We start from the raw sequence: 26,138 nt of genomic DNA on the forward strand, positions 1-26,138 counted from the left end.
AACCTGTTAAAATCAAAAGAAGCGTTTTTAGCTTTTAGCAGTCATGCCTCTGCAGTTTTCAAGAGGTGCTGGTATCATCTCTCCACGTCTGATTCTACAAATGAGACATCCAGACCAAACGTTCCTGAAACCGCTTTACATCTCCTCGAATCTGCTCTTCCCTCGTCACCGGCCACAACCAAAACTGAATGAATACTCAAATGGACATCCTCCTCGTAGTAAAGACGGCACTGACTTGAAAGCACCATCATACTCATTCTTCCAGCTAACCAGGGAATACCGTGGTGGGATTTGAAGCCCTTCTTATGGTTGATGTCTGCTCTGCTCTGCTTAGCTGCACGACCCTGACCATTCCATCAGAAAAGACTCCTGCAACAGTGAATCAACTCTTCCATAGTCAAATGCAACCGGATGACTCCTCGCAGCAGGCAGAACTTCTACTCACGCTGTTGCACCTTCTCTCTCTCTTTCCACATCCCACGCCCTTCTCTAGGGACATCCTCATCTTGCACTAAGCATTTTCCTCTCCTCTGTTTTCTCCTTGGAGGTGCCTTCCGCTTTGTCGCCTCCATATGCCTTCCCTGCCTTCATCTTTCCTGTAAAATGCTCCTTTCCACTGGCTCCCTTCACTCTTGCTATTGCAAGAGTGCACGCAGCCCGGCAGGCGTTTTCTACTATCCCTGGTCCGGCTCCCCCTGCCGTGGGCGGATGCTGGGAGGTTCTTTCCTGGTGATCGTGCCTCCCTGTAACTAAGAGAACAGTCGAACAACACACTACTCACAACCCACAACGACTGGCTTTGCAAGTTGTGCATCATCACAGAGTATTTAAAGCGGCTTTGTGGGAACCACAGGAACCTCCTAACAAATACACTATGTCCACTATCTTCAGTTTCAAGATACTCCTCCACCACTTGAGTTATATGTGCAGTGGCGTTGTCAGGCATGAAAAAAATGGCGCGTATGCCAAGCACGCATGGTATATAGTTTTATGTGAAACGTCCTTGGTTTGGCTTGGAAGGATGTTGAGATAACGTTGATTCGATAGGGTAAATAGTGGGCGTGAGCCCGTTGCTTACTGCACTGAATCAACGTTAGTCAAATGGCAGCTGTAGGAAGTATGATTGCAACAATACAAGTATTTGATTACAAATACTTGTATTGTTGCAATGTTTTATTACAAATACAGTATTTATATTTTGCAATATTTGATTAGAAATGCAGTATTTACATTGTTGCAATGTTTGATTGGAAATACTTTATTGTTGCATTCATAGAAGTGTGATTGCAACAATACAAGTTACGATAATCCGCCTCTGGCGGAAGCCGCAGATGACGTCATTTCCGCGTCGCATTTTTCTTGACCGATCAGATTTACTCGGTTGAGGTGCCCAGAAGGATGTTTCACCTCAAAAATTTGGGCCAACCGTACCACTAAAAAGTCGCACATGGGGTTTGAGGATCTGTTCTCAGTACCTCTGCGCAGTTTTCGTACCCCTATAAATAACATGAAGAGGGGTGCGGTCGTTCATTATGCCGCCCCACACGAGAACACCGCCTCCACCTTAAGTGTCCCTTTCTCTGATGTTGGAGGGATGGTATCGCATTTCTCGTTGCCTCCAGATGAAGTAACGTCTAGAATCTGTTTGTAGGCTAAAACAGCATTCATCAGAGAACAGAACTGAACCCTATTTGTCAGCGCTTCGAGTTACATGTTCCTCGCAACAGTTTCGACCAGCTCTGCGGTGGGGTTAATATGATTGTGTAATTTGTATTGCGGCATTGGAGATTCCCACAACTTTGCATCAGGCAATGTGATGAAAAGAAAATACTGTAAAGGCCAGATTTATGTGGGCTAGTGAGTGTTCGTGTAGTATTAGTGTGGGGTTGTGTTAGCTGCGTTGTTCATCCTGCATCTTAGCCTAGGGGCCTGTACTTTCACATAAAAATCTAGTTTACCGTCCAGCTCGACGAGGAGGCTGGCCGGGGAGTAGAGAGTGCAAAGCACTAGCGGGTCAAACCCCGTAGTAGCCAAGGCTACAGATAGGGAGAGCCCAATAAAAAAAAAAAAAAAGGTGAAAGTTGAAGTGGAAGATAGTAGTGGGAAGACAGAAAAGCGGGGGTAAAGGGGTAAAAGAGGGGGGCTGTAGTGAAGAGGTCCACCAAGACTGGATGCCCATCCTGTCCTGAGGGGGGGGGGAGTTGATAGGTGGCAGTGGGGTTTCTCACCAGGCGAAGAGGGAGGGGGCCACCCAGATTGTGGCGGGCGGGGAGATGGGGAAGGGGGAGAACAACCAATTCAGGTGATAGGAATGAAGGTTCAAAGGGAAAGGGATCAGTATGTTGGAGCGCCTGTTTGCTGCTCATTCCCACACTGGTTGAGGTTTAGTCCTGCTGACCAGTGTCTGCGTCCCACACCACGCCGCCTAAGTAGTTAAGGCATGGTGTCTGCTTAGGTAGTCAGGGGGGCCATGCTGGCCTATCTACTCACCGGTCAGTTCGGAGGGGGGGGGTAAGGGACAAGCAATTTCTCCCATTCATGATCCTCAATCATTCTGTACTCTCGTTCTGGTTTTGTTATTTTTTCTTACATTTTACACTAATTTTATACTTTTTTCTTACATTTTCTGTTAGGTTATACGGTTTCCCCCTCCACCCATGCTTCTTCTTTCTCACACTGGAGGGGGGGATGAAATGGTGTAACTTAATGTGCTAAAAACTAATAATTAAATTTAATAAACTTAAAGGGAAGGGGTTAGTAAATACTAATTTAGACATTTATATGTTGTATACTCTCACACTCACAGGCATACTCTCATTAATGGGATGGACATGTGGACATCTGTATATGTAAGGGCGGCACCTAAGACGTCCGTTCAAATCCGCATCCGCATCGTGTCCATGTTAATTTAACAGACTCTGTAAAATAGGCCAGGCTTGTAGTAATGTCATGATTGAGTAATCAGTGTGTGTATTGTGTTGTGTTGGCCACTTGGCTACCCAGAAACAGCAATCACCCGGAAAGCTGCTTCTGAGTACTTGTCCACAACATGGGAAGGTGGGCCAGTTCCAGTAAATGGGATACTCTTATGGTCTCAGATTATGAGAAAAAAAAAACCCCTCTGGGGGCCCACTCCAGAGTATATATATATAAAAACACCTCTCAACACTACTCCTCGACCCACAGTCTCTGATGACTTCTGTTGATCAAGGCTCCACAATAATGAACCCAAACACTAGGTACGTAAAATTGGCATTAAAGATTTGTCTGAACCCTGTTTTGAGAATTCCTGAAAAAGACCAAATTGTATCCTTGTAGTTGCTTAATTTGTCTGATAAAGTTGCAGTTTAGTCATATGATATTATAATGAAGATCATCAGCACATTACAGTTAATTTCTATTGGTCGATACGAGTGGCTCTAGGGCTGCTGAAAGACCCCCCCTTTCCAAGGAATACCTGTAAACAAGGTATAGCTGCACCTGTATTTTTTATCAATGACCTTGAGTTGAGTTGGAGTATGATTGCGAAAGTATTTAACAAGATTCCATAAATTTTGACAAAGTATGATCGGTTTCTCTTTATATGGTTAGTAGTATGGTCACTATCGCCGTCTTCCACACGGTGTGGAAAGTACTTTCGTTCGAACTTCACCTTGAACGGGAAGAATGTTTATTGGCTTTTATCACAAAGTGGACGAATTAATCGGTATCAGGCGAGGTTCACTTAGGTATATTTTTCCACAAACGGTTTTTTTTTTCTCAGCAAGCAGGCAAATCGACCGACACGTAGGATACAAAAAAAAAAAAAAAAAAACCAAAAAAACCCACCAAACTATTATATTAGGCCAAGCGAATATTTAAATTCATATGCCGTACTCTGTGTCTTATGTCTGTTAAGACAAATGCATGATTTGTCTGTTTTGCTGGATGAAAAACTCCAGTTTCTGGGGAGAAAAACCTTGCTATCTATGCCTGAGACCGACTAACTCAGCCACGGAGAGAAACACGTAGGATACAGACGTAATACACTAACAATGACGCCTCATAGCCTTTGTTGCTTTGGTGCCTAACACACGCATACATATGCACCACACCTAATTACGCCTGTGTTAGAATATTGGTATATGAGGAATGATTCCCAAATTTCATTGTAAAATACTTTTCACCCTTGTAAAATTGCAATATTCTCATTGTATGGACATCGTAAAAGCTGATCCTCATATGTTGATCTCTGTGGTTCTACTACGGCACTTGGGAGTGGGCAGATGTATTTCTACAGTGCGAAGGTTCGATACGAATATGAAAAGTACAGGGTAGTCCAAAAAATTAGCTCACATAAAATTATTTCAATTACCTTTTCATCTCTTCTCCTGATTCGTCCCGTCTGCTAGAAGGGGTTTCGTGTCCAGGGAGCAAAGTGCTCAGACTAGTTGTGATTATGCACGCTTGGTACGGTGTTTCACTGTTGCCTTCGGTGCCTAGGTCTCCTTTGTATGTAGTAGTGTGTGTTCACAGATCGATTTGCTGGTTGCGCGGGTTGAAAAATCTGAAAAACTGACTGGACTTTCTCCAATAAGATCGGCTAACCAGCCTCGATTGAAGAGGCATTAGAAATGTTTTTAATCGTCAACAGAATTCGAATTAGACCTATCCAAACGAGTGGTAACTAGCGATGTATAGTACTGAACTGTAACGGAGTACAACCTTTCTACTACTACATTTTTTGCTTGTGAAATCACAATAGTCAGAAGGGAGGGTACGCTTTATCCAAGGTCACTATTTCTAGAGAAGATCTCATCAATGAGATTAACTCCTTGCCCAACAAATCTACGATCAGCACCGACGGGTTCCCTATATTTATATTAAAAATATGTAGTGCCTATATTGTGGATGTGTTGTTGCACATATTCCGAAACATCCTGAAAGATGGAGTTCCCTCCGGGGGGATGGAATCACTAAATTGTGAGGCCGGTGCCAAAAAAGAAGACCCCTAAAAACCGTTCAGACTTTCGGCCCATATCAATCAGTTATTCTCTATTAAAGCTCTTTGAAAAAGTCATCCTACCTGCGTTAACCCAACAGTGCTTTGCGCACAGGCTTCTCTGCCTCCATACCGTTGTACAGAGGCGATCCACTATTATTAATTTGTTGGAGACCCTCTTCGGAGTGCAACAAGTTTTAAATGAAAAGGCCCAAATTGATATCATATTTCTTGACATTAAGTCAGCTTTTGATAAGGTATTGTTACCTCCACTCGAAATTATATTGGAAGATTATTTTCGCATTGAAGGAAAACTATTACAGATAATCAAGACCATTTTGAAGCCAAGGTACCTAATTGTACAACATCAAGAGTTTCGTGCAGAATACACCTAAATCTGGGACATCCCTCAGGAAGGTGTTTTATCAGCGTTGCTGTTCGATGCCGCCCTGGTGACTTTTCTAGCGCAGAATCATGTTTTTTTTTCTTATGCCAACGATATAAAATATTTTGTTGAATCTAACGAAAGAGCTCTTGTGTCCGACGTCGATATCCATGCCAACGCTAAGCTTTATGAACTGCAGTCATACTTATCTAAAATACAGTAGGTTTATGGCTAAACTCTGACAAGCCAGCACAACTGGAAATAACTAATAGGAAGATAAAGAATCACATTAAATTATCAATTAATAGAGTACGTATTAAGAAAGTCAGCTCATACACAGATCTAGGAGAGACGTGGGACGAGGGTCTCACCTTCCAAAGGCATTTTCAGAATACCAGATCAAAAACTCTTGGTGCCAAATGGGCTGTAAAACAGGAGATAACTGGGATTGGAAACCAGCAACTAGTGACCCAATACATCCAAAAATATATTGTGCCTGTATCCCTTTATGCTTCAGTAATTTGGTCCTCTGTCCCAAATACCTATATTAGAAAGTTTCTCAGTCTGGAATACTGGGTGCTTCGGTGGTTGAACACGATTGCCAGGAAGCCATTTACAATTTAAAAATCCATACTGTATAAAACTTAAACGTAGATTCATTGATTCAGAGGGTTACCTTACGTAACATCTGCACTCCAGCACAACTTCTGACTGGGAGTTTAGATGTCCCTCAAATTGAAAATCTTGTGGTCAGGCCTCGCCCTGAAGCCCGCCTCCACTACCCTCGTTGTCTCCGTAGCGTTCTCTATAACACGGATGGATTAAGGCGGATGTTTCCTGCCAATACTCTGGAGCTCTTGATAGACTTCAAAATAAACCCGGACAGGTACTTACAGGACCGGTAATGACAGAACTTACAGGAAGCTCATTGCAGCGGATCTGTTTACCAAACTACAAATATAGTGAAGAACGTAATTCAAGAAAGTAGAGTACTCATAGCAAAAGACTTCATGTGCCCATGAACTCATAAAAATCTGTACTGAATGATATTCCTTTTTAGTCAACAGAATGACTATCAGGTTCAATTCTTAGTGTAAAAGACTAATTTTTCTATGTATGTATGTATAATATTTTGCAATTGTTAATTATCCTATGTACGTAAAAAATGTATTTAATTTTTCCTCTTTATTTATTTTATGTATTTTGTGATATTTATTCTCTAATAAGTGTTGTTGGATGTATGTACGAGCCATCCTCCTAGATAATTTCTGTATGGGAGTGTTTGTTAAACAAACTGATAATAATAATAATTAATGAGAACATGTGTCATATTGTCTATCTTTGAAGATAGACAATATGACATATGTCTTCGTGAGACTGGTTTTCTTCCTAATTCTGCTAGCCACAGTCGATACAAATAGTTTTACTTAACAGCCGTTAAAGATGCATGGTCATTATCTATTCTATTTGAATTAAAAATACTCCTTGCAGGAATTTCAGTGGAAATCGTTAATTTTTGCTATGAAAGATAAAGGGGCCTTTTTAAAGAAGTCATTCGTGATTAATAAGTAATGAATATTTCCTCGTTATTTTTTTTTACATTATGAGGCCGGTTCATTACTTGGATAGGTAAAACCTATTCAGTTAATGAACTAGGATATTTGATTGGAAGGGTAAAATCTATCCAATCAATTATCCATATTCATTCTGGCGACAGACGGTTGAAACCAAGAACGTTTTCTGCATGGCCACTAGAGGGAGAGATATTTCTTCCTCAAATGCAACTGTTTTGGAGGCTAATTATATAAAATTGTGTAATTATATGAACTGATTTCTTGATGCCCAAAAATCCCTTCTTCATTATTATCATCATCAGAAAAGCGCTTCCGCACTTGCCCTCGTGGGCAGCACAGTTGGCAAAATTGCCATCCTACCCACAACTGGTGGAAAAGACTCGAATTCAAGTCCCGTCAACGACGTGAGGAATTTTTATGGGCCTTTTTCACAACGTGGCTGAGTTAGTCGGTCTCAGGTGAGGGTAGCATGGTTTTTCCCCCCTGGAAACTAGGGTTTTTTTCCAACAAACAGAAAATTGACCACAGAACACACGCAGTTTACAGACAGTATACACGGAACAATATGGTCTTAGTCGCTGATACTCCTAAAATCCTACTACAACATTAATAATAGGTTCCGCACCTATCACACTTCTGTCTTCTGTGGGTTCCATAACAAAACAACAAACAGTCGTAGCGTTATTAAATATTTTCAGAAGTGGTATGCAGATTATGAGCTGTCATATCAAAAAATTGCTTTTTTGCAGTTTTTTTCCTAAAGAATTATATATATTTACTGAATTCTCCACGGTACTTAGCAAAGATTCTCTCCCTTGGAGGAACCAGAATTCTGAATGTGCAATCGCACAACGATCTCGGTGTGGTCTTTGAAGCCAAGATGACATTCAGTAGCCACATTGACATAGCAACCACTAAGTTCTCTTGGCTTAGGTGGACCGCCAAGCAGCAATTGTGTTATGTACAGGACCCTTCGATCCTCACAAGGTCCCTAGTAACACCAGTTGATCTAGTAATATAATGCGATTCCGAAATTTGGGTTTCAGCAGCTCCCACTAACACGAAGAGAATTTAGGTAGGAGAATAGTGTCTTCTGAAGTGGGCCAATGCTAAACTTCATCACAGATGAAGGTGAACCCGGGATTACCAAGCAAATCCAGGTGATCACTGGATTTGCCTGGTGGTGATCCCGGGATTCTGATGAAGTTAAACTGGCGATCGTCCTGTCAATTAGAATAACGTCCTCCTTAATTTTTTAAAGGAGGATCATATTCACTGCTGAAATACTTCTCTGGGATCGATCTTCCAACCCAGCATCTGGGACTCGCGCTCCTGGAGGATCCCACAACCTCGTCTAAGATCTACTCCGATGCTCGTCAGCCATATCCGTCAGGTTCGCCTGGCGGACAGATTCTTTCCCAACCAAATGCTTGACATGTTCATGTCGACATACTGCTCGTATCCGTCTGCACGGTTAGCACAGGTATCGTCACCGTCCTTTCCCATACCGGGTGAAAAATGCCCGGGGTCGAATTCCGTCGATGATGTGAAGAACTTTTATGGGCTTTTTTCACTCCGTGGCTGAGTTAATCGGTCTCAGGCGTAGATAGCAAGGTTTTTACCCAGAAAAAAACTGGGGATTTTCGCCCAGCAAAGCAGGCGAATCGACCAGAGAACACACGCAATTTACAGACATAATACATATGGGGGCGCCTCCGTAGTCAGGTGGGCAGAAGCAGCAGTGCGTAACACACGCTTCTTGATTAGACCGGGGTTCGAGCACGTTTCCACCAAATACGGAGGATGCGGAAAGGTCAGGGAATGATCACCGCATATCCCCGGAGCAATATGGCCTTAGTTGCTAATGCTCTTAAAAATCCAAATAGCAACGATAGAAATGGGTAGTTGAAAGTTACCTTCCAGGTAACTCTCATGTAATAGTTTAGTTTAGTATTTTTACTTCTCGTACCCAGATTTGGGTACGCGAACTGTTGGCATCCACTGGTATTACACTATCTTCGGTGGATGCGGATAAAATGAGGTACTCTTTGTGGTCTTCGCCAGCGTACGTCAATATAGGAGACTGCTGCACTCGTACGACTTGCGCTTCTTCCTATGGGTACTCTTCTTCTTATGGTAGCCCGCTTGCTCCTGGTGTGAACGGGAACTGGGAAGCAACCTTCCTGGTAGCAAAGTGGCTAGGAACAACTAAACAATATATACCCTGCACAAACATAGCACTACACTTATTTCTGCACAGAGTTTTGTATATCATCACAGAGAACCATGGCGGAGTTGAACTAACGTTTAGGGGCCGTCTTATATAACACACACACACACACACACACACACACACACACACACTACTGCTATCTATGTTCATTTACATATCTGCAGTGTTTTTCTTTTTTTTGTCGTTTATTTATTTATTTTTGTTTCGTATTGTCCCACTGTGTATTTTTATATTGACTGTAATGTGCTTCACTGAATTTTTAACCCCAGGCATTCAAATGCCACTTAGAATATGTATGGGGTTATCTCCATGATAAAGATTATTTATTTACTTTCACAAGAACTACAACTAGAGGCATTGGTGATGAAAGAATGATTTCATGTGAAGTCATCCATGATATTAAAAATAATTGACCTGTCTTGCATCACTGATGAGTTAAGAATTTCATGTTTATTCTGTTTTTCAGCGTTAAACGGCAGGAGTTTTGCGAAAGGTTTCCTGATGCATGCTTCGAAATTCCAAATTTTGCCGGCTGGCGAAGTTCGTTTTGTAAATCTTACAAAATATTTTGTGACTCGAAAGGAAAACTGGAAAAAGGTTTCAAGGTAAATATAATATATCTTTATTGTATACAAACGTGGTATATACAATAGACCCTTCACAGCAGCAATGCCAGGGGTTACATATCATTTATTGAGATAAGTTTCGCGCAGGAATATTCAAAGCCAGCCACGTGATCCACACCGCACATAGAATTTTTGCCTACGTCCAACCAAAAGACAATACAGCACACTTTTCAACGAAAACTTAAAGCTTTTCATTGAGCTATACGTTTTCATGTGCTTTTCCATCGTATAAGTGAATACCTCGAGACATAAGAATACATTCATTGAGCTGTAATTTTCCGTCTTATAAGTGAATACCTTCGATGCATACTTCTTCATGCTTCTTTCCTGCACTTCATAGTTTAAAAAAAAATGGATTCCTGGTGAGCATTAAGTCAAGCTTGTTAAAGCCCTTGTACTTTTTATGTTATGTTGGAATAAGTAACAATTATCCAGATTGCTAAAAAAATCAGTTTCCCTATAGCGTATTATCAGTCCGCATAATGCTACCCTATATTGACTTCATTTTTGCTAGCTGTATCCCATGGAATTGTCTACTCACATGTGACGCCTTACTCGCAACATCTCTTTTAACCAGTTGGATCAACTCTGTTGCAGAATTTGCGGCTTCCTGACTTGTTAGGATCTAATCAAGATCGAGAGATTGGTGGAACTCGAACCTAACTGTATTGTTTTAACTATATTTGATAGTTTCCATTTTCTGTGCAGAAAATGAAAACTGTCAAATGATACAAAAAATAGAATTAACTACTCATTGGCCAGAGCAACATTTAATAGGGAAAAATCTAAAGCAATCAACCGCTACATGAAAGATACATTTAAAAGGGAAAGCTGCCCCGATGCAGGCATAGGAATGACACATATCAGCGAATTGACGATGAAGATTGGAATGGACCACGTCAGTAGATTCTCCAACAAACATCATTAGTCACGAGTCACCATCATCAGTTAGCAGCTAAGGCCATGTTGCTTTGTGTATATTGTCTGTAAATTGCATTCTGAGGTTGATTTTATGTTTGCTGGACGAAAAACTCGAGTTTCTGTGAGAAAAAACCATGCTACCCTCGCCTGAGACCGATTAATTCAGCCATAAAAATTCCTACCGTCATCAATGGGATTCGAATACTGGAGAATGCTCTACTGCTAAAGTTGACGGATCAGATCCTGGCCAGTCAGCCTCAACAAATTCATTATGCAATATCTAATAGATCAACAATTACGAACCTCCTTACAGTGCGAGCAGCTGCACTGAATGATTTCCAAGCCGGAAATGAAGTTGCATTAATACATGCTGATATAATGGCCGCCTTCGGTAGTGTGAATGTATATGCCCTACTACGTCTGCTGCAACACACCTTCCAAATAAAAGGAAACTTGCTGAAATTCCTGCAATCCCTACTAACTTGTCGTTTCATTTATTTGAGTACAGACAGTCAGATCCTAAAACGACCAGCCAATGCAGGAGTTCCACAAGGTGATGTCTTATCCAGGCTTCTCTTTAGCGCAATGATGATCCCATTTTGCGAGGGCAGGGATGTGTATACACGTACGCAGATGATATTAAAATTCCAACAACAATCCGACCGTCCTTGTTTAATAGTGCATTGTGTGACCAGATAAATCATAAGCTTATGGATTTATTCATGTACTTAGATAAATTTGGCCTGGCCCTAAATCCACAGAAGACTGTAATGATGGTGTACTCGCTGAAAAAATCACCCACGCTCGTACATCCAAAGCTAAATGGGAGGCTTATCCCAATTTTCAGAATTCATATTGATCTGGGAATACTATTTGACACTAAACTTACGTCCACGTCACATTATTGACTTGCTTGCAAAGAGAATGAACTGTACAACCATTGTACAACCAATACATTGTATTGGTTGTACAATGGTTGTACAGTTTGGTTGTACAACGAATACATTGTACAACCAAACAACAACTCTTGCACGTGAAACATGCTCCGAAAACCGCACGATATATAACAATCACAGTGTATTCGGCCATATTGTATGGTGCTGAATTGTGGGCGTCAGCCACCCTCTACCCATATTAGGAAAATATATGCGACTGAATTCTGGCTGCTGAAGTGGGCCAACGATAAACACCATCTTCCCCATCAGTTAAGGACCACGCAGCTTGCTGAACAGCTGAAACTACAGCGTTTACTAGACATGATTGCCTGGAAACGACTGATAACTACAGTAAAGATGACTGGCGTGATATCATTACCGTGCTTCTGGCGGCCTTGTGAGTGGCTCATCCATGTACTATTCGCCTTAAGAGGCACGAAATCCCTAAAGATGAATGTCAACAGACTGAGGATGGCTGGTAGGTTCATACCAGCCAGGGCGTTGGAATCAATCCACAGCTTATCTCAAATTGGAATTGACGAATTGACCTTGAAAGACTAATTAGAAGATCCGAACTATAGAAACGAACCGCAAAGGGGCTCACATCTGGTGAGTATGGGCTTGGCACGCACAGGGTCCTGAGCTGGATATCATCATTCTTTTCTTTCTTGGTGATCCCCCTCTATTTCTGATTTTCTCTCTCTCTGACACAGGGTAATTCGGAAAGTTTTTTTTGTTTGGTACAGCATAAGCCTCAGACTTCCTTGTACCATGTGGCTAATAACAATAATAATAATAATAATGTGGTTCGCTCAGGCTACAGTCGTCTAGTTCTGTGGGCTTTTGAACAACTGTGGGTACTCAATAGTGTGCTTATGTGAACAAGTGTACCACGTCTATGGTGTATTCACCGCACACTGAATACACCACGTCTATGGTGTATTCAGTGTGCGGTGTTGTTATACTGAGAAATTGCCTTTTTACTCTAGTGGAACTAGGAGCTGCTACTGCTAAACTCAATAAGAAAAAATGCCCTGGCATTGACTTGCTAGAGAATTTGGTAATTGTGAAATTTTTTACTGTTTCCCAATATCCTACTGAATATGTACATTAAATGCTTCCTCGACGGCCTTTTTCCCAAACCCTGGAAACTAGCTCTACTGAAAATTTTATATAAACCTGGAAAAGCGAAAACAAACCCAAGGGCGTACAGACCAATATCCCTCCTGCCCAATTTAGGGAAACTTTTTGAGAGATTAATTTCTCCCAGAATTGCAAGCATGTTATCGGACCAACAGTTGTGGTCAGACCATCAACACGGATTCATAAAGGGTCACTCGACCGAAGACGCTATAATTTCTCTTCTGAAATACATCCAGGAATCTCACAGCAAGTATGTCTTGGTGGTGTTAGTGGACTTCGAGGGTGCTTTCTACTCCCTCTGGTGGGAGAGCGCCCTCGGGTCGCTACGTTCAGCCATGTGTGATAATCATATCTACCAAACTATGAGATCATACTTTCAAGACAGACAGATCATGGTTTGTGCCAAACATCTGACTTACAGTACGACTGCTTCCAGAGGGTGCTCGCAAGGTTCAGTCCTGGGCCTCTCCTCTGGAATGCAGTCTTAGACCAATGGCTGACAAAGGAAAATGGGGATTGCCTAAAAATTGCATATGCAGACGACTTGGCGGTCGGCGTTACTGGAAGGTCGAGATCAATTTTGAGCAAAAGATCCAAACAACATTGGATGATTTATCCAACTGGGCCAATAAGCTCAAAATTTCCCCTACAAAAACTAATTTTATGGTTTTTCGAAAGCAATTCAATTATGGCAGACCTCCCAGAGTTATCCTAAATGGTTCACAAATTCCTTACGTATCCAGCACCAAGTACTTGAGACTTACAATCGATGACAAACTAAACTTTCATACTCACGTATCCAAAATTTCTGAGAAAATTAAAAACTTCACGGCTGGAATTGCAAGGATTTCTCGAAAAGAAGGGGGCCTTAGCAAAAAGACATTGTCTTTATACTATAAGACTATGTTCCTACCGATTGCAGCGTACGCAGCAGGTGTTTGGTTTTGGAATGTCTCAAAAACTAAGATTAGGACTAAACTTCTTTCATTACAGCGTTCGGTGTTGCTCACTCTTCTTCAAGCTCCTAGGACGGTGTCGAATAATGCTTTACACGTTCTAGCAGGAACCCTGCCTCTGGATCTTTATATCCCCTACAGGAGTATGATCTACAATCTCAAAAAAGGAATTTCTGTAAATATTTTTATTGTAACAGACCCTGCGAACAGAATAAAAGAGGAAAAACGAAGACTCTGGAAGGAACTTACTGCTATTTGGCAGCAAAGATGGGCTCAAAGTGAACGTGGTGAGGTTACACGAATATACATTTCAAATGTTGAATTCGCATCATTACCCACAGTCTCAAAATGGTTTGCGCCTAGCATGACCACATCATATTTAATGACTGGCCACGGGTCGCTCAGGGCTAAACTTTTTGAAAGGGGTCTTGAGCCTGACCCTTTCTGTCACTGCGGTGCATCTGAGACATGGCAGCACGTTCTCTTTGAATGCAATGAATATCTGAATGAAAGACAGATACTGCTGAGTAAAATAAATCTCTCAGAAAATAATGTACATTTGCTCATTGAAAATTCTGATGTCTTCACTACATTTCAACAGTTCTCTGCGGCAGTTTTCAAGAAAAGACTTGCGGCTTCTATTGCGGAGTCATAATGATCCAGATTAACTTACTTTTGGGAAGGACATATCGGAAGATAGTCATCAACGCAACAGGAAATGATAGGTAGACCCCTTTATCCTCTAAGTGATGCTGGACGGCTCACCAAGAAGCTTTGTGTATAAACGTGCCTAAATTATTAGGAAGCTAACCTTGAAGAATTGTAAATAATTGCTTAACCATACAGTTAAAAACATCCATATTTCTGTGCATCCCAACACTTTTCTCTCTTATGAAATCTTATTTTAAAAATAAATAAATAAATAAAATAAGATCTTCACCCCATAAGACGAATCCTGCAATAACCTGAAATGCCATCAAGCCTATTGAACACAAAAAACTCCAATTTCTGCTTTCTGACTGAATATTTATAACTACGTTTATAGGAAAACCTTCTGCAAGAACGCTCAGTGCTACTGCGAGTGCTTTAGTGCATGCTGGGAACTTCCTCTCCTGGTAAGTCCCCTGATGTATAAATTTTGTAGAATGGCATAAATCGCTTTATAGGTAACCTTTAAGGTTTCATTTCCTATAGACTAAAGCTCAGGAATACTATGTAAACTCGCTACATGGAAATCGCCTTGAGGAACTTCTATAGCTCTACTCTACAAGCTCAGATTCTACTAGGGAAGAAATTAAATCAGACTATATATTTCCTGAACAGTTGGACTACTGGACAGTCTTTACAATTGTATAAAACAGAAACACATGTAACTATTGGTAAGTAACAACTAATATTGTTTTTAAAAACGACTGTCCTAAAAGCCAAATCACCTGCCAATCTTTCGTCAATATGGCGTCTAACACGCCTAATTTTTTCCACGTGTTTAACGCAGTGCACCATGGGAGTTGGAGCTACTATAAAAGAATCCCCTAAAAATAAGGTGAGCACTGGGAAATAAACTTTTGCTAAAAAAATTGTATTTATTTATTAATTCGTTTGGCGTGTACCATGCTCTATCTTCTATTTACTTCAAGTCATCTTACACCCCTCTGGGTGCAGTCTAATTGCTTTCAGGGAGCTTTTTATAAGAAACGCAACTCCCCTTCACGTTCGACCTTCCTTAAAACTCGCTTTACTCACCTGAACGAAATTATTCATCTTCTATCTCAGAATGGTTCCGTTTTTCCGTTAGTCCTCTTATATCTGCATCGGTTGGCCAAATGAAAAGCTCGAATTTGCTGAATTTGCAGATTTAAGGAAAAGAAAAGAATACTCTTTTATATAGCATTACAACATAAACAAATGATTGTTTTTTTTTGTCTTTTAACAACTCTGATGCACTCGTTATAATTGCCTAAACACGTTTTTCCCGGTGGCATGTAATTTTAAAAAAAGTACTGAATGTTTTATGTTTCCATAATTTTAGCAATTTAATTTAACAAAGTCTTGATTTTTGAAACTGGATGCTTTGTAAGTAGCAATTTCATTTCTTATCAAGTGTAATTTTTTTGCAGATCAGATTTGCTAACCCACTAGAAACAAACATAACATGGGAAGATATGGAAGTTGTTGGATATGATGCAGAATCTTTTATAACTTATGCGGAAGTCCTCGATAAGTATGGTAACTCGACCGATTTCAAGTGAGTATTTTTTGGTATCTGTATTTTAGAGCAATCAGATATGGCCTTAAATTTGTAAAGGCTGAACAAAATCTTATTTTGTCTGTTACCTAACTCAGAGAATCAAAATAGGAGATCATTTGGGTACTGAAAACTAGTTTCTATAAGATTAGTTCTTTAACTGAGGGAGTTATGTAGCTGGTAAGCATCTCTCGTAATTTCGGCATTGCAATGATATTCAGTTTGCTGCAGGTAACAGGTACGAGTACGCACGCACGCACACACACACATACATAACCTCGCAGGTGGTACTGGGTCACTATCTCTGCCCTTAAAACAATATGTAAAAGGCCTCGATTCGAGTCTTGCCAAGGATGGGAGCAACTTTTATGGGCTTTATCCATAACATTGCAGAATTTGTCGGTTTCGGGAGAGGGTTGCATGGTTTTGGTCTGCGAAAAACCAAGTTTTTCGTCCAACACAATAGCAAACAGGACATAAAATGCACAGAATTTTACAGACGGTTGGTAGTACGGTTTACTTGCTTTGGGGCATGAAACAACACAACGTCTATAATGATAGCAAATATGTTTGATTATAAAAAAGTAAAAATAATCATTATAGCTTATCTGAGAATAATTTTATTAGTACTCGACAGTAAACATTTCAGTACAGTAAGTACAGTCTTTAGTGAGAGTTCAGCACACACACACAAGACAGAGCATTATAATCACTCCAGTCTCCACAAGTAGTGGAGAGAGAGGAGCATAATAGATCTAATGAAAACAGCAGGCAGTCATTGCCTTGTGTGCGTGTTTGAAGAATGATTCTACAGATTTAAGGAAAAGAAAAGAAAGGTTTCTTAATACTGTAAGTTTTAGCCAGAGGAATACCCCGTGCCAAATTGATGTTTTTTGTTAATTTTTTTAGTCGTTATATGTATATATATATATATATATATATATGGACTCCTTGGAGCTGTATATAATCTTTATATTACAGCTCCAATGTTTGTGATTGAAAAACTCAAATTTAAAATCATTTCTGTATTTAAAATAAATAATAAAATGCAGGTATTGAGGTTAAAAATATCCTTCTCTGGTTGATGATTATGATAATTATCATTCAATCTGCAGTAGTGACCACACTCTAGTATACCCTCGGAGAATACTGAGATACAAATTAAATTAAGCTGTAGCTCCAGTGGAAAAAATTGTGCAATCCTATTAAAATTCATAGGACGATTCTGATTGAAGGAAATTGTATGACTACGAAATATCAAAATATTTTGATCTATAAAGGTTTCATTGCAAACGTGCACGCCGAACGATAAGCACGAGGGAGAGGTGAGAGCCAGAGGGAAGAGTTTTATGAAGAATATGTCGTGCGTGCAGTTGTGCAGGAATTTAACTCTTCCCAGTCGACAATTGGAACGTGCTGAAGAAATGGAAGTTCAGAGGTCACACTAACCCCATGAAATCATCGGGTAAACGTAAAATACTGATCCTAAGAGCCGTCACATCTTACACTAGCTGTTTAACTCATCTCGCCATCGACCTCCAGAAGACATTGCCTTGTATCTTGAGCGACGCCAGCGGACGGCAGAAAACCTTTAACGTGTTCCACGATAAACCTTTAACGGGTTCCACGGCCTGAATGTTCAGGCCATGAACATTCAAGGAAGAGTTGTAGCTAACAAGCTATTAATAACGATAACAAATGCATACTGAATTTAGTTTGTGCATTAGTAGAAGTCGCACCTGTGCAGCAGCATGTTACGCCACACCCTCTGCCGGTCTGAGGCGGTTGAATACGGGTATGTTGAGTATGTTGTCTCAACGGTGAAGTTGGGAGAAGTTATCATGGTCTGGGGTGTTTCGCATGATAAGATTCACTGACCTCTGTGCATGGAAACCATGAATTCTGCATTGATGTTTTGGACAATTTTGTGTGTTCTACGGAGTGGAAATTGTTCGTAAATAAAGTTTTCCACTGCTTTTGGTAGGATGGTGTATATTGATTATTGAAGCAATGGGATGAATGTCTAAGGTTAACTTTTTAAAAATTAATTTTTTTTTAAAGCTTTAAAGGTGTTTTAAGTGAACAGCCCTTAGAGGCTGTGTGTTCTAATGCATTACACTTCTTTATACTGTATGTAGTTTCAGTTAAGTTTTTTTTTTTTTGATAGATCAAGTGTTCACCTGACTCCAACGATTTACCTCCACTACTACCGCAAGTATTTCTATTATTCCGTGACGAACTGTTACACGATTAATTCATTGAGTGGATATCCAGAAAGGAAGCCAGAATTATCAAAAAGTGGAAGTACGTACGTTACGTAAAAATGATTTATGTATATTTATTATTGAAATGTAAAGTTCCAAAGTGTTTTGATTCTTATTAGGGAGTTTGGAGGGATCCTTGCGCAAGAGATCCTTACGTAAATGAAATTTACTCCTCTATCTTATTTGTTTATTTCAAGCTACAAACTTCGTCCTTGAATAGCAGCGTTACATGTTAGGGGGATAAAACTTATAAAGCGACAGGAAACACAGAAATATAAACTGGTTACAGGATTAATGGGTTGTTACCTATCGTAATACAGCTATTAATGATGACGATGGGTTACAATGGCAAATACAAAATAAGTGATTGTTTTGTTACAAAGAGTATTTTCTTACGTTACAATGAGTTAAGAAATAAATATATTAAGGATTGCAAAATACATATATATTTATTTGAGCAGTATCCTTCATATTCTTTTCCTTACTTTTGTTTAGAATATATCGTCCACTGAAGATAAGTAGACTGCCAACGCCTAGCCTCTTGCTGGATGTTTAGACTAGTTTGGAGCAGAAGAGACCAGCAATTCATTTCTGCTGTGTGAGCACGTCAGTATGGTGCAGACATCAGGAATTCGATCCCAGATGTGATGATGACTTTTCAAAGTTGAGGTGTTTGTCTTTGTGATGAGAAAATTCCAAGGGATCCAGTCAAATGTAATATAACGCATGCTCATTGAGATGGTAAATGGCTTAGTAAAAGAATCGTATTAAGCCAGCGAAGTATTCAGTATTTTAGGCTGAGGAATACAGTGAAGATGTCATCCATCTTGATTGATCTCCAAATTTGACTTACCGTAATCCAATTGAACACCTGTGGAATGTTTTGGAACGGGAAGTGAGGGTCATAAACATCCTGTGGAGAGAGAGAGAGAGAGAGAGAGAGAGAGAGAGAGAGAGAGAGAGAGAGAGAGAGAGAGAGAGAGAGAGAGAGATAATCTTTTATTACCCTTCACGGCCATAAAGCCAGGGACTTACAGTTTCCCAAACTTGGGAAAATTGAACAATTATTTACAAAAAGGTAATTTTACAAAGAAAACATATTATAATACAAAGGAGAGAACTCCTTACGAGAGTTAAATCTGCTTGAGCTGGCTTAACATCGAGATAAGAGCACCAGCTCAATCAGACAGGAACAGGTGCAAGGTATACATCAGTCATAATTTTTTTCCGGTAAGTCCGGTCAGCAGCGAATTTGTTCAGGTCGGCGTCCAGTGCCTGGGTTTGCTTGAGCATCTGCTGAGGAAGGAACCTGTCCGAGAGATGGAGTGTGTGCTGAATGCGAGTAGAGCTCGGGATTGGCCCTAAGGGCAGCAGGGGGGATCCTCCAGCCACAGGTATCCCAGAAGACTGTTGCTAGGAGGCGTTGGTCATCGATTAAGGTGGGAAGCCGTGGAATTCCGAGAGAGTTGGCAAGCTGTGTGGTACGAATCAGAGCTGGAAGGTTGTGCTTCCTGTTGGCCCACTTTAGGAGCCAGAATTCTGTGGCAAAGAGTGGTTTCTTTATTGACGGTGCTGCTGACGCCCAAATTTCAGCAGCATAGAGTAAAGGTGGAAAGATAACTGTTCTTATGTACCTCACGGTTATCTTTTTATCTGTGATATGAAGGAGATGCTGTTTTGCTATCCACCGGAGTCTTGAAGCACGTGTGAGGAGCATATCCATGTGGGCGTTGAATCGAAGTTTTGGGTCGAATACAACGCCCAGATCACGATGGCTGGACACAATTGGGATGAGGGTGTTGCCGACCGAAGGCTGGAGAGAAGAAGGAGTTTGCTTCAATGAATACACCATGAATTCGGACTTAGCAGGATTAATCTTGAGCCCAAACTGGCAGAGGTAAGATGTGACTGTGGTGAGAGTGTTGTTAATTTCCACTTTTACCAGATCTAGGCCTTGACCCGGAATGATGGGAGTGAGCATCTTGATATCGTCCGCATAGCTCAGTAGACATCGAGAATGTGCAACCAGTGGGAAGATAATGGATGAAAACAGAAGGCCCGAAAGGACCCCTCCTTGTGGGACTCCTGCGGTGACGGATCTAGTAAGGGTGCGATCTCCTGTATGAAGCTTTATAACTCTGTTATTCAGAAGAGAGGAGAGAAAGCATAATATGTTCCCTGTGATCTGGAAGTGGCATTCCAGGAGAGTGAGAAGTTGGTTTACTTGGACGGCATCAAATGCAGCCTCAATGTCTAAGTAAGTCACAGCTAGTTCCTGCCTATTCTCCAATGCTGACAAGATAGTATTCGTGGTGGCTAGCAGATTGGTGATCGTTGATCTGTTTGGAAGGGAGTAGTGAATTTGGGCTGGATTACTGGGCAAGATCTGCTTAGTGAGGATGGGGAGTAAGGCCTTCTCCAGGAGCTTCAGCAGGTTGGAGGAGTTGGAGATGGGTCGGAAGTGTTTAGGTTTCGATGGCGACTGAACTTTGGCTAAAGGTTTGATGAGATAGTTTTTCCACTGCTGTGGGAAAATTTTGTTCGAGAGTAACTGGTTGAAGATAATTAAAAGTGGCTGAATAATGTACGGACTTAGGCATTTGAGCATGAATTGGGGAACTCCATCATCACCGGTGGTAGACGAGGCAGGTAGAGAATTGATGGCTACGATCAGCTGTTGTTTTGTAATCTGAATGTTGTTCAACACTTCTTGCTGGATGGGTTCTGTTAGTAGAGCTAGATCTGAGTTTGGCATAGGAATACGGTTAAATCTTGTGACGAAATCGAGCCACAATTCAGGATCAAGTTGTAAAGGAAAATGAGGGTTCACTTTCTTGTATGGAATTTTTCCTTTAGCCAGCTCACGGTTAACATATAATTTGATTGCCTCAGATTTCAGGTGATTAAAATGAGCCCGTGCCCTGGAATAAACGATACGATCATTGACATTTTGAGATTGTTTCCATGTGCGATGGAGCTGTTGCTTCAGCTGGAAACTCATTTTGAGTTCAGAATTCCACCAAAGTCTTGTATATGGACTGATTGTGATCTTTTTCGAAGCAGCATATTTGGCAACCGTGTTGATCCAGTTTGTGAGAATGTTCACAGCTAGTTCTGGGTCACAAGTCTCTAAGGCCACCCAGGGAATGAGAGAGGCGGCTCTGATGCACTTATCTACGTCAAGTAAGTTGGGGCTAGTAATGTCAACCTTTGTTGTTGTCCTTCTGGCTTCTAATTTGGGGGCTGGCAGATATGCGGTTACATGCATCGGGACATGATCAGAGTCAAATGACGTTTCTGTAATGTAATCAAGGGTGCAAGGGAAAGAGGCTAGAACTAGATCTAAGAGGTTATTCCTCCTGGTTGGAGCTTCATTAATAAGTTGTAGGTCAGCACATCTCAAGTGTGTCAGAAAATCCTTTTTCAGATTAGATAGCTGAGGAGGTAAATTGAAATCACCACAAACTAAGTGAGAAGCTGTGGGATGCAGCTGATTGATTAACCAGTTGGAAACTTCAAGGATGATTTGCTGGGACGGCTTTGGGGGTATATACAGCACACAGACGTCAAACGTCACGAAGTTGTATCCTAACGTAACGAAGATTGCTTCATAGTTAGGAGAGTTACTGGATTTATTATCCAATAAATCTTGTAGAAAGTCTTGTAGGCATCATGGTTACAAGACGTCTTTGGAGATCTAGTCAGTACCTAGGCAGGCAGATAGCGCTATTATCCGTATGAACGGTGGCGCAACACAGTATTGGGTAGGTGGGACCACATAATTCCGTGATCACATATATTAGATAATGATTGTTGATCTGTATCCAAACTTATGAATGAGCGTAAGGAGACCTGTAGCCGAAACAGTGCTCTGTAATGTGCTTCAAAATGGTTTTCTCAATTTTTTAGCAAATTGGATCCTCAGATATCGGTCTGCGATACTTCTCTGAATCTGCTACGTTATGTTTTGGAACAGGTTTGATGAAATACTCTTTCTGAAAATGCAGGGTTGTTTCTAGAATCTTGTAGAAGTTTATAAAAATAGTTTCAAGTGTGTATGAGCCAGTGGCGTCACCAGGGAGGTCGGTGTGTGACGACCGCACCGGGTAACACCAAACTGACTGTCTATAAAATATTTGTGCAGTGTTTCAGCAGAAATTTATTATTTTTTATAAAAATATCTCTGTAGTTAGTTGTAACCACAAAAACATTTTTGCGCGTGCGCTCCGGTCAGAGCTGTCGTTATTACCCAATTACAATGACGCTTCAAATCACGTGGTTTCGTCTGCACGCGCTGTTTTCGTTACTCCTGGTGTTTTTATAGTCGCTGATTTTGTCAAATTTTCGGGTATTTTAGCTACAATATTGTGGAGCTGTGCGCCAGCTTTCAAAAGAGTGGTTTTACAAGATGATGCTAAATGGTGAGAAAATTCTGCGGTCATGGATGGTTTATTCACTCGTCAGCGAGAATTTATACTGTTTTTGCTGACGACTGTTTGCCGTTAGTGCTACAGATACGACATCTAAATTTGTGACTGGGTTTCAGATGTGGTGGAAACTGAGTCCGAAAGTACATAACCATGAGATATCCGAAGAGCACTTACGTTGCCTTGAAAAGTGGAACACATTGGCAGAAGGACTTAGGCTGCACAAAACCATTGACGCCGAAACTATTGCTTTGATGGAAATGGAGATGAAAAAGTGGAGGGACATCTTGCACAGATTGCTTGATATCACATTGTTTCTTGCCAAGCAGAATCAGGCATTCCGTGGCCACAAGGAAGGTGAACCTTCATTGAATAAAGGGAACTTTCTTGAGATGGTTGAGATGCTTTCAAAATATGATTCAGCGCTGAAAGAGCACCTAATGAGATTAAAGCGGAGCACATGTAAACTTAAAGTATTAGTCTCTTATCTTTCACTAAAAACTCAGAATGAATTTATAAGTGCCCTGGCAAATCATGTGAAGGAGATGCTTGTCATGGACAAAGTCTGTGAAGTACTTTGGTATCATGTTCAACAGCACACCTGACATATCAAATACTGACCAGATTTCCGAAGTGATTAGATATTTAAAAATCAACAATAGGAAAGTTGAAGTGAAAGAAGTATTTCTGGGATTTTTCTCTTTAAAGGGGAAAAAAGTTGCTGACCTCAGTTCAGACATTCTTAAAAATCTGGAAAATGATGGACTGGATGTGATGATGTGCAGCGCTCAAGGTTACGATAATGCTGCCACTATGGATGGAAACCATGGAGGTGTACAAGCCATTCTTAAGGGAAAAAAACAAGAAAGCTATTTTTAATGATTGTGTGGAGCATTCGCTTAAATTGTGCGGTCAGTACTCTTTTGCTGAAAATGCATCGTGTGTGACATTTTTTGGAACTCTTGAGACAGTGTTTTCTTTCTTTGCTGCTTCCACCCATCGGTGGGATGTGTTAACTGTTCATACTGGAGTGTCAGTGAAAAGGCTATCTATCAACAACAAGCTAGAGTGCTCATCATGCTGCAGTTAAGCAAGTTAAAGAAAAGTTCGATAAGTTTGTGGCCGCGATTGAAGCTCTTTGTGATCCACATGAAAATTTGGACACAAGAGGTGCAGCACAAGGTCTTTTGCTTGCTGTCTGTGATTTCTCTTTTCTGTGCTACCTGTACTTCTGGTGTGATGTACTTCAGGAAGTTAATCTTACACAGCAGTACCTGCAGACTAAGGGCTTAACTCTTTACAAGGTGGTGACAAAGCTAGAGGCAAAATGAGTCCAGCATCGCAGCAGTGAAAATAAGAGGGCGATGCTTTAGCGCATTGATCGCTTTCATTCTGAACTCCAGATCAGATCAACAGCCATCAAGGAAGTAGTAGCCATGTTTGAGGCTGTTCAAGCGAAGAGTGGACCGGCTACTTAAGGATGTGTTGTAGCACTGGTAGTATGCTGAAGAAGGAGACGGCAGTTCTCCGAAAGCTCCAGATTGTATTGTTTTATCGCTTTTAACCTAGTTTATTTTAATTAATTTTAATTTTATTGTTTTTAACTATATTTTAACTATAATTTAATCAGTGTTTTATTTTATTTGCATCATATTTCATTGTATATTATTTCATTGTATAGTAAATTTTTAGTTTAATTCCTGGCTGGTGTCTATCATTAATTATTATAGCAAGCGAAGAGTCTCATATCTGCTACTGAAGAAGAGTTAGCCGACCGGGCTAGCCGAGTGGGTAAAGTACCTGCCCGGCAACCCAAAGGTCGCGGGTTCGATTCTCGCCTCGGGCTTGGATCAAAGTACTGCAAAAACCTTGGGAGGTGCAATATGGCCACAGAAGCCGATGCGCCAACAACTACCAAATTAAAAAAAAAAAGAAGAAGAAGAGTTAAAGGTGTCCATTCCAAATTTGACCATTTTCTATGATGAGGTATCCGAGCGTGCGCTTTTAATAGAAATACCAAGGCTGAGAGGGCTACAAACTACAAGCTTGGCAAAATTGGTCATATGCATGACCTTTACTTTCAAACATCCATAATGCTATTATTGTTCTTTAAAAATGAATTGCAATAATATTTTTGTATATGAATTCTGAGATAATTAGAATATTTTGGGTTCACTTTAGTATATATGGTATTATAAAATAGTGTCACATGTATAGTGAAATGCTTTTGTTTGAAAAGAATTAGAAGTAAAGTAATACGCAAAATAAAATAAATCAGTTCCTCAAAATTGTTGTTATTATTTTTTCCTAAATATTTGCTAAATTATGGGTGCGTCTTATATGGCAGGAAATACGGTACTTTAAATATATTTAACGGGCGATTGCAATACGAGATTTTCCATTTTTTAAAATTTCACTTATACATGCAAACTGCAGCGCTGGTGCTTTAAATTTAAAACATAATATCGCAACGAAATGCTCATTATGTTTTCACTTTAATATAATCATTCCTTTGATTAATTTTTAAGGAACATCTTAAGAATTTTAAGAAATACTTGTACTTTTTAGGGTCATTCCATTTAAAAATTACATCAGAATTTTAGTGTTTACTATCAACAGTAGTTTCTTTGACTCTTCCAGTTCTAAAAATCAAACTAAATCTCCAGTTCAAGACGTACAATCCCCGTTCTCTGCCTGCTGAGGCTCAGGTTGCTGTCCATTGGCCATATCATCTACCAAACGCTTTTCTCGAGGGAGTCAACCTCAGAGCAGCTCATCATTTCCAAATATACATAAGAGAGGTAAGTACACTATACGCATCGACAAATAACAATGTTTTTGTTACTATTGAGATGATTGAAAGTAGTTTGGATCCATATTATTACTTGACTCGTCAAAAGACGTACTATATTTACTGGAGATACTTTTTTTTATTATTTTTACAGAGGAAGGAGCAAATTCTGTTACCAGCTCCTTATGAAAGCAAATGTTTTGATTATATAGCAGTTTGGAGAAGCCGTGGAGGTCACGGGCCTGTTACAAAACAGGTAATTAATAAACGCTGAACGCAGTCATATTTATAAATGGTTTTGCTTAATGTTAGATATTAACACTTTTAGGAGTGCTTCGCTCCTAAAAGTTGTATATGCCTATAATCGCAGTATTCTTGATCATTAAATCTGTTTTAGGAAACAATATAAAAATGAATAAAGAAAATTAAGAAATAAAGGAAATTCAGAGAGAGAGAGAAAGATTGATTTCATCTCAATTTTTGTTATATTTCAGATGTGTCTAGAGGAATGCAAGTTAAATATTTCCTTGAAGACTCGTGGTTGCATTGTAAGGAGTGTGCTTTATCCCCACAGCCTGCAAATATGCAAAGGCACAAAAATACTTAATCCAAATCTACTTGATAAAGAAGCCTATTCCAGTAAGCTGATTTTTTTTA

General features: G+C 40.3%; 1 pseudogene; it reads left to right on the forward strand.

Annotated features, from left to right (window-relative positions):
- LOC150079148 (zinc finger MYM-type protein 1-like) overlaps positions 1-23,569 on the forward strand; it is a 35,906-nt pseudogene extending 12,337 nt beyond the window's left edge.
- The last annotated feature ends 2,569 nt before the right edge of the window (positions 23,570-26,138 follow it).

This window comes from Mastigoproctus giganteus, chromosome 10 (assembly GCF_048544385.1).
Source record: "Mastigoproctus giganteus isolate SK-2022 chromosome 10, ASM4854438v1, whole genome shotgun sequence".
NCBI classification, from domain to species: domain Eukaryota; kingdom Metazoa; phylum Arthropoda; class Arachnida; order Uropygi; family Thelyphonidae; genus Mastigoproctus; species Mastigoproctus giganteus.